We start from the raw sequence: 16,534 nt of genomic DNA, 5'->3' as shown, positions 1-16,534 counted from the left end.
CATTGTGAGTTGATACTGAAAGTGTTTGATAAAAGAGCCAATTTGTCCTTTTCCCCACTGGATTTAAATTTGAGCTGACAAAAAGTCACCACTGAAGTAGTTGGTCGCACATCAAAGAGTTTAGATCTAATGGGCCTTTGAAGAGATCATGTAAACATGGGGGAATAGTATTCTAGGGGAGTAGTGTTGCTTTAGAACACCATGAGGCTTTTATGGCTATGAACACTGTTTAAATTTTAAACGGCTTTTAAATAAGTTCTTTCAACTTCCTCCTTTCTTTCCACTTACCCCAACTAGACCATCAGCAGGGCTGGACTGGATCGCACAAAGCATTGTCATCATGGTCTGCATGCAGCGTTGCCAGCAGAAGGGCAAGAAGCCACATCTGATTTTCCATCACAAACGCTTCCAGTCACATGAACAGGACCCTCCTCTATGTACTTCTACAGGATCCCTCAACATCCTTCCAAGACTCTGTTCAGATCAATCCTGTCTATGGACTATGATGGTATTTTCTGGATTCATTTCAAATCTGCCTTTATAAGGTGCTGTAGGACCAGAGGTCAAGTAATTAAACTTGGAACACTAGATTATTAACACCGCATGGGCAGTGCTTCTCTTTCTGCCTGTAGCTTGCCAGTGAATATTCAGTACGTAACATAGTGCCAGACCCAGACTAGGACTCAACAGATATTTATTTAACAAATGCAAAAAGAACCTTTTTCAATGTGATAGACTAAGTAGATGAGATCAATTATAGAAATACATTAAAAACTCTGTAACAGTTCAACAGAAAGCTAACAAGACCATGAAAGATAATGGGGTAGGATGTGGGAATGTGGGCTGACCTTAGGAGATGCTTCTCCCCATTGGGTCACTGGGGCAAACTAGAAGTCAACAAGCCACTACAGCCTCTGCAGCTTGGCTTCTAGTGGTCTCAATCTCTGAAATTGGATTGAGGCACTCCAGGGATTACCATAGCAAGAACAAATCCCATTAACTAGGACCCGAATAATTTCTACAAACCATTATAAAAGTACAGCCTCTGGCACGCTGCATGAAATAACCAGGCACCTTGGCGTGGCAAGACAACATGTATAGAAATCAGCAGAAAATACAGGCGATAGAAACAGACTCACAGGGGATCCAGAGACTGGATTTATTCAACTTTAAAGAAACTGATGATCATATTTCAAGAAAGCAGAGCCTTCAAGAATTCTCACAAAATAAATATCACAAAATACTTTTTAAAAGTATTAATTGAAAATTGTAGAGCAGAAAAATACATAAACAAACGTGTAGAATTAAGTTGGAGGATTTGATATAAATCAGATGCAGAAATAATTAGCAAAATAGGAGATAGGCCAAATGTCAATGTCAGAAGGAAATCAGATTGAAAGATTATGGATAGTATGAATAAGGTATGAGACACACTGAGGGTATTGAGGGAAGGGCCAGCATGCATGTAATTGGAATCCCAGGGAGTGAGGCAAGAAAAACTGGGCAGAAGCCATGTTATATTGGCTGAGAACCTTACAAAGCTAATTAAAGACAAAAATCACAGATCCAAGAAGCTTTACAAACCCAAACATAGTAAATTTTAAAAATGACACACTATGGTACATTATAGTAAAACTTCTGAAAACCAGAAGCAGAAGGAATTTTTAAAACTCTTAAAAATAGCGGAAAGAGGCAAGTTTTCTCCAAAACCACAATATTAACTGAAGCTGAGAACTCTCTTCTCAACAATAGAAATACAAGCCAGAAGACAGCGAGGTTGGAGGACTAAAAGACAGTAAGTGCCAAGCTGGAATTCTATACCCAGCAAAACAAGAACCTGTGGTAATATGGAGACAGTAACTGCATCTTCAGATAGAAACTGAACATTTCTATCATTACCACCCTAGCATTGAAGGAGATGCTGCAATTGTTCATCAAGCAAGAGAACTCAGACTGCAATAAATATAATCTATTATTCCTTTTGTCTAATATTTTAAAAACTAAATAAATATAATCTGTCATTCCTTTTATCTAATATTTTTAAAACTAAACTGCAATATATACAGTTGTATATTTCTATACTTAAACTATAAGGAAAAGGAAGAAAGGGGATATCATAAAGATGGGGGAGTGAATCCCCCTTGGAGTGGGGAAAAGGTGTTTGGTGGCATGAGAGGTAGGCTGCTGGAGTGCAGAACTATTCTCTCTTTTTGTCTGGAAGTTGGTGTCCTAGGTGTATACATTTTGTGACAAATCATTAACATGTCCCTTTAAAATTTATACTGTTTTTTTTTTTTGTGTGTGTGTGTGTGTGTTAGAGTCATAGTATCAAAATGTTTTAAAAATGAAAGAAATGGAAAGCAACCTAGGATTTGGGTTAAATATCTTTTCAGACAAATAGCTCCATGAAGAGAAAGTCATAGAGAAGACCAAGCAGGTCATACCTGTGCATCACAAGATGGCAAGAAAAGGATAAGTACTTCAGTTCCCAGGATGTTTCCAGAACAAATTTGGATGTGGAATGTGCTGGAGTAAGCTGATGTGGAATTTGAGTAGACCCTCTTGTAATGAGAGAGAGAAAGAGAGATTTTAAAAGCCATGCATGTTCATTAAATTTTTCTTTAATTTTCAGTTTATCAAATGAAAGGGTTAAATATTTGTCATCTCACCATTTAGTCACCTGATACTGTGGTATATATGTTATATCTCTATATTATGTTGGAGTATTTATATATCTGTATAAACACAATCCAAGGCATAGAGATTGTTTAATAAATGCTATTTTCCTCCTTATCTTCATCATAGGAAATTACTTTTATTCAGTTTGAAATCTGTGATTCTGACCCAATGCTATAATATAAAGGAAGAACAAGTTCTTTTTTATTCTAAAACTTCGACATTAAGAATTGAATCGCTGCTGATTTTACAGGAGTGCTGTTCCAGTGATGCATATAATTAGCATCATCCAACATTATTGAGCACCCACCGAGGAGCAGACATTGCACCAGATACAGTATGAACAATATTTAAGAGAAAGAGGCAACCACAGCAACCTGCAGAAAGGGAATTGTTGATACAAAGGAGCAACTCACGTTTCCTTGGGAAATATTTAATTACATGTGGACATATTCGTGTGTCTTCCCTGTGCCATCCTTATTTTAAGAAGTGAGAAAAGATAAAATGTTACAGGTTAGAGGGAAAGCCAGAAATCAAGTTATTTCCAATTTAAGGAAAAATACAGAAAAGCAAGCACTATTCTTCGCTCTTCATTTACCCATCTCTCCCTGGGCATCTCCTCTGATCTTATAACCGGGACAGACGCCTCCTTATTGCTGAGGTCACCTTCACGTCTTTAGATATTGGTGTTTCCCCATGACTATAATGTTTTCTTCTAACTGACCACACGTGTCCATGTCTCCTGCAGGAACATCAAGAGCATCTGTGGGAAGTCACTCCACATCCCTCCTCCTCCACAAAGGCTCTGATTTCCCAACTGGGGCTGCAGCACCTGCAGGCTCTTTAGCTGGAACCCTCAGAGAAGGTTGATGTTCCCCTTGCCATCACCCACGTCTCAGGAGTCACAGCCTTGATGATTGTGCCTCCACAATATGTCAGCTTCCGTTCACCTGCCCCTCCCTGGCCCACTGACTCAGCCTCTTCCACACTGTCTTCTGCCAGAGCCTCTTCAAAGGTTTCAAGCTCATTTCATCTTGTTGCCAGTAGTCATGGGGTTGCTTTTCAAAAACACTGATCACATCATTTCACATCTAAGATCAAAGACCTTTATGATTCCCTAGTGCCTCCAGGATGATGTCAAAATTCTTAAATGAGGTGGCCAATCCCTCCTCTTACCTGTCCTAATATGGAATAACCCCAACAGTTCCCTATTGGTTGCAAATTTCAGCAATCAGGGATCATAATCCCCTTGCATACCATGGAATTCCATGTCTCCATGTCTTTATTTACTGTGTTCCCATTTGCCTGAAAACTACCCCCTTTTCATTGCAGTTATAGCAAACTTCTCTTTATCCTCTCAGCTCTAACATAAAATTGACGCTTGGTTTCCCTCTCCTCCTGCAGAAGTAACAATATATGGCTGTGTTACAGTCCTGAGCGAGCTCTCCTGGACTTAGTCACCTGCATATCACCCTGCATAGCACTCAATGCTTCAATCAGCCCGTGTTTATTGATTGGGATTGCTGCATCAGGCACTGTTCCGGGCACCAGGGACACCAGCAAAAAGACGGGTTTGAGTCCAATCCCTTTGGATCTTACATTCTTGAGGTGGGAAGCAGAACAGGAACAAGGTCATTTCATTTTTTTTAAGATTTTATTTATTTATTCATGAGACACACACACACACACACACACACACACACAGAGAGAGAGAGAGAGAGAGAGAGAGAGGCAGAGACACAGGCAGAGGGAGAAGCAGGCTCCATGCAGGGAGCCCAATGCGGGACTCAATCCCCCGCCTCCAGGATGAGGCCCTGGGCTGAAGGCGGCGCTAAACCGCTGAGCCACTGGGGTGCCCAACAAGGCCATTTCAGAGAGTGGTTAGGAAGACAGGGAAATTGAGCAATGGGGCAGAAGATGACTGGCAGGTCTATTCAGTGGTGTAGGGTGGGAAGTCCTCTCTACTGAGACATTCAATACCATATCTGAACTATGAGGAGGAATCCGCATATGATGAGGCAATAACGTGTGCTCCAGACAAAGGAAATAGCATTTACAAACACCTGAATTAGGAGCATAAGGGCGGTGTTGGTAGGAAAGACAAAGATTGGTGCAACTGCAGCATGAACTGTGACGGGAGTCCAGGGCTACATCACAGTTTTCCTTTCCACTCTCATTAAGAGATTTTAGTGGTTGCCCCGAGGGTTGCAATATACACTTTTAATCAATCACAGTCTACCTGGTAGTAACACGAAACTCTTCCACATGTCTTGCAAGAATCTTACAACTCTATAAGTCCAAATTCTGGCTTTTATCTTTTGGGCTGTCATCATAGTTTTTACTTTATGTGTGTGTGACATTGACTTTAGTTTTGGCAGTCATTTATTCTTTAGAGTGCTTAAAACTAGTCTCCTATAATTTACTTTCATTTTAACTATTTCTGGAAGCTGCCATTTCTTTCTGTAGACCCAGGTTTCTGTATCATATTCCTTTCTTCTAAAAATCCTCCTGTACCATTTATTTTACTTTGAGACAGCTGGTAATAAAGTCCATACGTTTTTTGTTTGGGGGGAACAAAAGTGTTTCTCTGTTATTATTGAAAGATACCTATATTAGATATAGAATTCTGGGTTGACAGTTTTTTCAGCTCTTTAATGATTTCATTCTGTTATTTTCTGACTTGCATAGTTTCTCATAAGAAGTCCTCTGTATTCTTATCTTTTTCTTTCCTTATATAATGTGATTTTTCTTTAGATCCCTTCAGGATTTTCTATTTATCTTTAGTTTTCAGCAGCTTAAATATGACATATCTAGGCATTTCCTTTTTGTGATTTTTTTTTTTTTTTTTTGCAATTTGTCATGTCTGAGGACCTCTGAGCTTGAATCTGTCATTTTATATACACATTTAATGATATTTGGAAAGTTATCAGGCCTTATCTCTTCAAGTACTTCCTGTGCTACATTCTCACTCTCTTCTTTCTGGAATTCAGTGTACATTTATTTTAGACCTCTTGATCTTGTTCCATAGCTCTGAGATGTTCTGGACCTTTTCTCCTTACTCTTTTTTTCTCTTTGTGCTCAGTTTAGATGGTTTCTATTGACCTATCCTCAAATATACTGACTTCTTTCCCTCCCCTGATGTGTTTTGAGTCAACTGATAAGCTCATCCAAGGAATTCTTCATCTCTGTTGCCATGATTTTTATTTATAATCTCCCTACTGAAACTCCCCAACTGTCCCTGCATTCTGTCTTAGTTTTCTTCTAAAGCTTTTCACATATCCATCATGATTTTTGTTGTTTAGCTTTTGTTTCATAATCATACAGTTAACTCTGCAATCCAGCTAGACTTGGAGAGTAGTAAGGAAAACATGGAGCCCATAGAACTTCAGTGAGAGTGCAGAGTTTATAGGATATTTTGAACAGATTGGCTGGGGGGAAGGGATGCTCTCCTGAGCTACAGAAGGAATGGTCTCTTAGTTCAGAAAACACAAGCTAGATTTATTAGACTTGTCCACAGTCAGCAACGGTTACCTTCTTGCTGATCCTTCCACTTCTGGACCCAAAGTGTTCCATGGCTTCCCCAATATTCAGCCCCTCTTTCACTTTGTCAAAGACGAACTGCTTGCCATCTGACCACTCAGTGTTGGAAGGGCAGATGAAAAACTGGGAACTGTTTGTGTTAGATTCAATATTTGCCGGGACAAGATGCCAGGATATGTGCTTCAGATGAAATGCTTATAGTCAAATTTCTCCTCATAGATGGAGTTGCCACCAGTGGCATTATTGTCTGTGAGATCACCACTCTGACACATAAATCCCGTAATAATCAGATGAAAGTAGGAACCTCTATAACCAAATCCTTTTTCCCCAGTGCTCAGAGCATGAAAGTTTTCTGCTGTCTTTGGAAATTTGCAAACAGCTAGGAGGAGACACAGCCCAAAGACTTGCCCTCCGTCGTGATGCCAAAGAATACAGTGGGGCTGACCATGGCTGGATGGCATGGGAGGCTCCTGGGTGGTGGTGTCTGCAAGGCCTACATCATGTAATTTTAAATCATTTCCATTTCCAACATCTGAGCCACTCCTGAGCCTATTTACATTAATTGTTTTGTCTCTTGGCAGAGTTTTTGTTTGTCTCAATTCTTCTGGTTTAAACCTGCATGACAGTTACCCCTGAATGTCATGTGTAAGATGATAGAGATTAAGGTAAATAGAATTGATGTTTGCATATGGCATGCTCCTTCCTCTGCTGAGTTGTTAGTGTGAGGGAATTGTGGATGGTTTGGGTTTTGTTATTACTATGGTTACTAGCTTCAAATTCTTTGGTATTATCTTATGTCTCAGGTGAGGGCTGGTTTTCCAGAGAGCTTTTCTTAGTGATACCTACTGCTCCACCTTCAGCTTTAGAATGCCTGTGCCTCAGAAAGAGTCTCCATCCCTTCCTCCCTACTCCCCCCCCCCTCCACACACACCGAGGACTGCTATTGCTTATTCTTCTGTGCTTGCTAGCCTGGGGATGAGAGGCAGCTCTCTGCCATTCTGGTCCAGCAATAGTCTTACAAGGCATTTTGTCCCTGGGTTTGGGGAATGGGATTTCCTCACAAATCCCGCCTCTCTCCTAGCCCCAGGAAACCCATTATTATCTGTGCCTGTGATGGATTCCTATCACTTCCCCTGGTACAAAGACTTCTTTTCCTTCCTCCCAACCACAGTGAGTCTCTGTATCCAAGCATCACCAGGGTTTGCTTCCCCTCTCCCAGCATTTTAAGATTTTTATGCTTTAGGACAGGGGAGTTCATTTTTTTTTAATTATTTATTTATTTATTTATGATAGTCACAGAGAGAGAGAGAGAGAGAGAGAGAGAGGCAGAGACACAGGCGGAGGGAGAAGCAGGCTCCATGCACCGGGAGCCCGATGTGGGATTCGATCCCGGGTCTCCAGGATCGCGCCCTGGTCCAAAGGCAGGCGCCAAACCACTGCGCCACCCAGGGATCCCTGGGACAGGGGAGTTCAGACAAGACTACGTGCTGTCACTTACCTGTAGTGTCCACTGCACTTCTGTAGACCACAGCACTGACGGAGTCTCCCTCCCGCCTTTCGCTCTCAGTCTTTTCCCTAAGTTCCAGGTGGAGGTCAATGAAAAAGGGTGTGCAAGTCGGTGCCCTCTCCTTATGTCTACAGCTCCTAGGGGGTCTGTACTCTTAGACTATTCCACACTTGGTCTTTAGCAGGTCACTAAATATTTTTCACTCAATTCTTCTTGCCTGCCCATCATACTCCACTGGTCTGCTCCATGTAAATCGGTGCTCATGTGCCATCTTCCTTGGATATTCCTTTCCATCCCTTGGATTTTCATCTGCAATCTCAGTTCTGTGATGGATTTAAGTTGAGTAATGACTTTGTAGATAGTTCTTTTTTCTTGTGAGTGGAAGCAATGTTTTTTTCCAGCTTTCTCCATCATAGGTGGAAGCTGGAACAGCCATATGGTCTATTAAGCAATGGTGAGAAGTGCGCTTTGCACATATACAATGCTCAAGAGAAACCTATGAATTCAACTCATGATTCAAGAATCTTCCATTATTCCTGAGGGGGGTTATATTGAATCATGTGGTCTGGTCTTCAAATTCAGCTAAGGTGATCCTTTTAAAACACAAATACTCCCAAGGCTTCCATTGCTCTTAAAACAAAGCATAAGCTCCATTTTCTATTTTCTCTCTTACTCAATGCACTGTAATGGTACTGATCTTATTTCTCAAATATAACAAATAGTTTCCCAATTCATGCTTTTGAGCCTGTTTCTCCTTCTGTCTGGAACAACTTCCCAACCCATTTGCAAAGCTCATTTCTTCTTCCCTCAAATGTCCCCTCTGCAGAGAGCTCTTTCTTAAATAGAACCTTCATGTCTTCACACACTATCTTTGGTGAATTCGCCCTCACCCTACTATATGCTCATATATGCTTCCAGCACTTAAGGTGTATATTTGTAACTTCCACCCTTGTGAAATGTGTGTTCCATAGGAAGATAAACTTGGTTTTGCTCCCTGCGATGTTCCCAGAAACTAGCACTTCCCAGATGCTCCATATGTCAAGGACAACAGTATCACTGAAAGCATGCATTAATTATTGTTAAATTAATCAATCCTTTCTGCTTTTCACCCTTTGTAAAACACACTAGCTATAGTCAACCAACTGAGGAGGCGCTCAAACACAAGTCACCACCTACAAACAGGAAGGTCTTGGGATTCTACTACTATAACTCACATTTACATTTCTGTCCATAGCAGTTTAGACTGTGGAGAATTTCCCCAGTTAGCAGTGACCCTGCCAGTCCCAGTTATACCATAGCGCAGGCCAGAAAGCTGTCTATAAGTGGCCATGAGCACCATATGGCCATATTGCCATAAGTACTCAATTCTGCAGTGTAGCTCAAAAGGAACCACAATGTGCCAACAAATGAATGTGCCTCTGTTCCAATAAAACTTTATTTTAAAAATAGACACTAGACCAGATTTGGCCCACAGGCTGCAGCTTTCAGATCCCTGTTTTACCTCCCAAAGGTGCTGAGAGGCGTCCGTATTGGCCTTTACCTATCACGTGGAATGTATTTTGACCCACACTCTTCCAAATATACATCTGAAATTTTGTGTAAATGAGTTTAGCCATAGTTGCATGGCATTTTTTCAGATGTATTGAAATTTCAGATCACTATTTAAACACAGTTTATTGGGTTCTTACTATGTGCCAGGCTCTGTGTGATGCAGTTTGTATACGTTATCTCACTTGGTCTTTCAGTTGCATTGCATGTGTGCATCACTAATGCCATTTGCCAGTGAAGGAGCTAGGTGTTTATTGTGGTTGGTTGTGATGCCTTGAGTGACTGGATCATAACGTGTCAGTTGGTTTCCTACATTTCTGTCCATCCTATCATGCATGTTCTCCAGCATGTCCTAAAGATTCCCTCCTGAATCTAACTGAGGTCGACATCCATGTGTTAAATGTGCTCTGTCATTCAAAACTGACCCTTCTCTGGATCTGCCAACCCCAGAAGCCAGTGATTTTCTAACCCCCTCCCCCCCGGTTCTATTGGACCAGTGATCACCGGGGGAGAGTCCACTCCTAGAGAGGAAAGCACTCCATGAGGACTCTTCCCTGAGAAATATCTATCCAAATAGAAGCTCTTATTTTTATTCAAAACATAGTTGAGTGGAACATATCAGCCCAACCAACTTTGGGATTAAGCCAATAGTTACTGAATCCCCTGTTGCTCCAATTACAACAGTAGACCCGATCAGTCCATGTAGACAAGAAATTAGAAAAAATAGATTATTTTTCTCTTAAAGGAGATGCACAGACTAATTCAAAAACTGCCATCAAATTTCTGAATGATGCCATTTGGAAACGAGTGCACTTGTTCCTTGTAAGTGCCAGAGTAAAGAAGAGTACAAATGTGTAGCTGATCCTAAGACACCTGTTCATTCATCATTATGTATTTTAGGTTTACAATAGAGCTATCTGAGCATTGGCAGGTTGCATGATGAAGTTATGGCCAATATTCTGAGAAATTCCAGTTGACCACCTGTATTAGTCAGGATTCACTAGAGAACCAACAGGAGATAGATGGAGAGATGATAGATAGATGATAGATAGATAGATAGATAGATAGATAGATAGATAGATAGATAATAGATAGATATGAGCAGATTTATTATTGGAATTAGTTTATATAATTATGGTGGTTGAGATATCTCACAATTTGCCACCTGCAAGCTAGAGACCCAGGAAAGGCAACGGTGTAATTCAGTCCAAATCCAAAAGCCCAGAAAGTGGGGTGGGGCACATACTAACCAAAGTCTTTGTCCAGGTCTGAATGCCTGGAAACCAGGAGTTCTGGTGTTCAAGGATAAGAGAAGATGGACACTCTAGCTTAAGTAGAGAGAGCAGAGTCATCTTTCCTTTGACTTCTTGTTCTACTCAGGCTATCAGTGGATTGAAGGATGTCCACCTGCACTGGTGAGGGCATCTCCTTCACTCAGTCTACTGATTCACATGCTAAGCTCTTCCAGAAACATCCTCACACACATACACCCTGAAATAATGTTTTACCAACCGTGTGGGCATCCCTTAGCCCAGTCAAGGAGACTCAAAAATTAACCATCACCCCAGCCATCCAGGATATTCTAGACAACATTCTAAAGATGCAAGGAGACAGGATCCCAGTAAGTCCCTGGTATTCTGTTAGAACTGTGGCTTTCATGCAGACAGATATTCCCCAGAGAAGAAAGCCTGTTGAGGAGGATGGCTGGTGGAAAAGTTTCTGGCCCAATTAGCAGCAGCCTGACTGTACCTCTCCTTGGGACTTTGGCTCCCTACAATAACCCTGGGGTCTAGAGCAGTATTCCTCCTAGCTTTCTGCCAAGCGAGGAGCATCCTGCAAGATGGCTAGGACAAGACATCTACCTGTGCAGACAGGATATTTCCTCTGCCAGGCCACCAGGCACCATTCTGTTCCTGGTTGAGTGCGTTTGGTCAGAAGATGCTGGATTTATAAGCACAGAGCCGCCCATACTTCTTCTAGGCAGGCATTTGAGCCACAAACGGAAATCAAATTTGCTTTGTCTAGAGATTGGAAGCAGAGTGGGAGGAGAACCTCTCATTCCCTAAAGGCCAGGTTTGCTGATCAAAATGCAGGATGGGCAAGGATCCTTGGTTTGACTCTCTCACCTTGCAGGTGGGGAAATTGAGGCTGGCTCAGTGTGGGCACAGGACAAGGACCCAGGACTTCCCCGCCCACCCCCAGGACCAGTATCAGCCTATTTGTGCCTCACAAAAGATTGAATGTCGGGTGGAGAATGGTTTCCTCTGACTGGCGTTCGTGAGAAGTCTATTGCTGCGCTGTCCGTAGGCCCCTGGAGGTTTTATTCCACTCCTGCAGACTGGCCAGGCTTCAGAAATGCCTCCTCCCCTCCTGGAAGAATGGCAAAGCCTTAGCAGGCTTTTGGGCCCTCCTTGGAAGGCAGGCTGACAAATGGCCATGTTGAATACTAAAGTGCTTGAAAGAATTAGGGTGTATATCTGGGAAGCCCTAGAAGCTGCTCTTACCTCTTCTAAATTAGATCCGTGGGATTATGAGCTTTCTGCTGGGTTGGAATTGGTCCCTAAACAGAACTGAAAACATGCCTCTTTCTCTTCCTGTCCTAAATTGGAAGCAGGATTTGAAAAGGCATATTAACCAGAAGAGTAAAAACATGCCCAAACAGATGTGATTTGAGGGATGAATTCATACAATTTTTAAGGCCATTGAATAAATATTTATTACATATGGACCTCTGCTGCTCTTGGGATTTTCTGAAACAGTTCTCATTTCAAACCTTCTCTCTCACTGCCCATTTCAGTAACTTCCTACAGCCAGGAGCTGGTTTTCTAATGCTGATTTCTAGACTACGATCCCTGCTACTTTAAGGGATGTGGAGACTTAAATCCAGGTTTGGTCCTCAAAAGCTTCCCGTCTGGTTGGAGAAGGGTGTGTCAAGCAAGATGGGAGACATTTATCTGCAGGACAGGACTCAGGGCCACGGGAGTGGAACGGGGGAGAGTTGGAGCAGAGTCCTCAGCGGACGTGTGGCCTGTGTCCGGCTGTGCATCTCAGCTCAGGGACAGAGGACACACAGCTCACTGTGACAGCTCGTTGCAGGGTAACGGGGCTTTGTCTCCCTGCAGAACACCATCCATGCAGCTCAACCTGGATCCTCATGCGGTACTGGTGCCATAATGGCATACGATTCCCTTACTTGACACTCGGTGACCAAGCAACACAGGCGTTTGTTCTAGACACCGTGGCTGGAAGACTCCTGTGCTTCCCGGAGGACAACAGTAAAATAAATCCTTAACTGCTGTCCCCACCCGATCTAACTTTGGGAGCATAGCAGGCGCCTGAGCTGGAGGTCGATAAATCTGTTAATCCCTCTATCCGTCTTCACTGACAGCTCTGTGCTCCTATTACCGGTGCCCACGCATCGGGTAGCGAGGCCCACGCGCCTCTGTCCCGCCGCCCAGGAGGTGCTCTAAGGCCGCTTGCACTGCGCGGATCCTGCGGCTCCCAGGTGCCCAGCAGTTCAGCTCGCTTCGGGTCACCTCTCCAGCTTCCAGTGTTTACCATTGTGCACCTTGACCTGAATCACCGGACACACAAATTGGCCTTGGAAGCCCCGCAGCACAGGCGTCCGCCCCCCACCCAGGAAGTAAGGAGAGCCGCCCGGAATGGCTTGCATTTCCCAAGGCCCAGAGACCACAACTTCTATAATTTCAGAGTGATTTTCTTCACCCTGGGTGAAGAAATCCTCCCCGATGACAATCCCAAGCCTCCGTGACTGTACAGAGCGCTACCAGAATCACAGGCTCGGGAGCACAGAGCCGCAGCCAAATAAAAACAGCCGTGGCCTCCACCTACGGTGAGGCGCAGGCACCCGCTGCAGGCTCTTTGCCTCTGACAGTTCTCCTCGTAGCCTGACAAGGTGGGTTTCATTATTGCACTCAGGCTGAAGATGAGTGAATTGAGCTGCCAGGTTAAATAATTCACCTCGGCCCTCTCGGTGAGAAAACGACAGAGCTGGGATCCAAGCCCGGGACTACCTGACATGAGCGCGTCCTCTTCAGCACTGCATAAAATAGCATCCCGTAGTTTCTCCGGGACCACCTCAGGCCTGATGCATGAATATGCTCTAAGATACCCCAGCACCGAGTCATCCTAGGAAATGCATTACTTCTGCTGTTTCTCGGGTGAAGTCGTCACCGCTCCCCCAGTGTTCCTTGGACCTCGCGCGAGGGCGGTTTCCTCGGGATAGTCACAGAGCTTCCTTTGGGAAAACCTGTGAAGGATTCAAATATGTTTGAACAATGCGGAATTAAACACAGTTAAATGGAGGCCCCTGCAAGACTTCTCAGGGCCTTTCATACGCTAACGTGGGTTGTGAATCTTTAAGAAGGAGATGTATTATTCAGAGTTTGCTGAGCGTGTTTCACTTGGACGGTTTCTTGTTTGTGAAGCACCTCGTGGCGATAGAGGGGACCACGCTTTGGGAGGACCTTGCTGCAAGAAGAGCAGAAGAACACACAGCCAAAGCTCTTTATTCGCGGGGGCTACTTCTACCATCCACCCCCACCCCCAGCACCGAGCCAGCAAACACGGAGCAGTTGTCATAGGGGTTTATGTACAGCTGGGATATTTTGTCTATCTATAAAAAATATATCATATTGTATACATAACACACATATATAATCATCTTACATCTTTTTTAAAGATTTTATTAATTTATTCACAAGAGACACAGAGAGAGAGAGAGAGAGAGAGAGAGGCAGAGACACAGGCAGAGGGAGAAGCAGGCTCCATGCAGGGAGCCTGACGTGGGACTCGATCCTGGGACCCCAGGGTCATGCCCTGGGCTGAAGGCAGGTGCTAAACCACTAAGTCACCCAGGGATCCCCTCATCTTACATCTTAAAAACAACTCACCTGATATATCCTGTTTTTTCTGTTTTAGAAATGAGAAAATGAAGTTCAGAAGTATTAAGTGACAGGCCTGAGTCCTCCTCACTAACAGGTGCCAGCGTCGGGATTTGAACCCAGACCACCCTGCCCAGAGCTGGAGCTTGTGGCACAAGTCACATCCACTCACCTCCATCCTCTGGCCACCTCTGTGAGGGTCTCTCTTGTCCTGCCTCCACTGGGAACACAGCCTCGATAGCTCCCATTTTCTCCACTCTGCACACATCTGCCAGGGACTGCCAACGTGCTGTGGGTGCCGATTAGAGGGGTTACAAATGAATTTTAGTGAGGAGGCAGGTTCACAAATATAGAATCATGGACATTGAGGATGGCTTGTAATTCACTGCCCTGTCTTCAAGCAACTTCATTATTGGCCAAAACATTATGCGTGTGCATGCTCCCATCGCCCACTTAACTTGCTCCAGTCAGGAGAGAAAAGGGATCAAATGAAGGAGCTAGTATCATTCATTTTGGTGCGACATATTTCCATGTGTTTTAAGACCTTAAAAAGTCACACTCATCTTTCACACAGATGAAAGAAAGTATGGAAAGGAGCACATATTTATGAATAAAGAAAATATTGGCACGCATATCCTATTAAAAGAGCAGCTATTTATTAAGTACAGTTATAGTTATTGTATTCGGTGAAAATAACCTTTTTTGCAACTCAGAAACACTCAGGGGAAAATCGCTGGATTCCTCATCTCTCTTCCTGGTCTTCCCAACTATTGACTATTGAAGTCTTTCAACTCTGCAAACCCACTGCAGCCTTGCCTTGGGGCCCCTCCCAACCTGAGTCACCTGCCCGAAGCAGATAACTTGGTGCACCTGCTTGCTATTTCCTAGGGAGGTCTCAGGAGCAAAAGGCAAAAGAATAAGGTGATTCTGTTTCCCTAAGAAAGCAAGGGACAAGGGCTAAGACAGCTGGACACGTCTCCAATGACTTTTTTTCTGGCATCCAAGTTCTACTCCAACCGGGAGCGGCTCTTGCAAGGTGATGGTTTGGAGGAGGCAGTAATCACACTGGAGTGCTGTGGAGTTTTGGCTGGAGTCCCACATTGCTGCCTTGAAGCACTCTGTGGACCAAAGTGTGGCCTGTGGACCAACAGCATCAGCATCACCTGCTAGCTGGTCGGAAGTGCGCAGTCCCAGGCTGCTGACTCAGAGGCCACATCCCACTGAGGTACTCATGTGGTTCCACAGAGCAGTAAGGATTGGGGAGCACACTGCTGCGGGGACCCCTGACAACAAAGCTTGGCAGCTTCTAGGTGGACCGTTTCGTGCATGTTGGAGGTCAGAGTTGGCCTCTTCCACAGTAATACAAAAAGTGTTTGTTGATAGCAAAAATTGTTGCTTTTTCTAAGGTGACGTTACAGGGGGAGAACATGCTAGTGAAGCTACTCTGTTATCAAGAGACTTCCATAGCCAGGGCACTTGGGCACCCCGACATCTTCTCCCCTGGAATATCCCCTGCTGGTGGTGGGGTCCTGTGCACATGTGCTCATTCTCAATCTTGACTCTTCCTAGTGCTTTGATAAACACCGATGTCCAGGTTCTCCCCAAGAGCAACACAGTCAGAATCTCCAGAAGGGATATCCAGGAACTGGTATTTAAAAATTTCCCTGAGGGGTGCCTGGGTGGCTCAGTAGGTTAAGCATCTGCCTTTGGCTCATGTCATGATCCTGGGGTCCAAGGATCAAGTCCCACGTTGGGGTCCCCGCTCAGCAGGAAGTCTGCTTCTCTCTCTCCTTCTGCTGCTCCCCTATTTGTTCTCTCTCTCTTTATCTCTCTCTCTCCCTCACACACACACAAATATCTTTTAAAAAACAAAAAATAAAATAATAATAAAATTTCTGCAAGGGATTTTAACATACATCAGAACTGAGAACCACTGGCCAAGGTTTGGTTTCAGGAGGAAGTTAAAACTTCTCTAAAACTTTTCTAAAACCCTCAAATGGTCCAAGGTCATTTACAACCCTGTGGTTTTCGACACACATGAGTACGAATGGCAGTTAGAAGTCACCTGAACGTGCGTATAACATATACAAAATGATCTCAGTCTCCAGCCCAGCCTTTAACTTCTTTTTAATTAAGAACACAAGTATGATCACATAAGTTACCTGAACTGGGTCACCCCAAAATTGCAATATTCATGAACTTTGGCTGACTGATTCCATTAAAGCATTTTTTAGAACTCTGTTATGCATGCTTAATTTTAAAACACATACATATTTAATTTTATCTTCACCGGGAATGTATTTATAAAAATAATAATAAGCAACATCCTCTGAGGACAGAGAAAATAAGACAGATGGAT

The 16,534-nt window shown here is 43.6% G+C and overlaps 1 pseudogene; it reads right to left on the bottom strand.

The window, feature by feature from the left end:
* Window positions 1–6,177: 6,177 nt before the first annotated feature.
* Window positions 6,178–6,664, bottom strand: LOC112932271 (peptidyl-prolyl cis-trans isomerase A pseudogene; annotated as a pseudogene).
* Window positions 6,665–16,534: the final 9,870 nt, after the last annotated feature.

This window comes from Vulpes vulpes, chromosome 14, assembly GCF_048418805.1.
Source record: "Vulpes vulpes isolate BD-2025 chromosome 14, VulVul3, whole genome shotgun sequence".
Lineage (NCBI taxonomy): Eukaryota > Metazoa > Chordata > Mammalia > Carnivora > Canidae > Vulpes > Vulpes vulpes.
The sequence above is the reverse complement of the archived record's forward strand: the minus strand, read 5'-3'. Positions and strand labels throughout refer to the sequence as shown.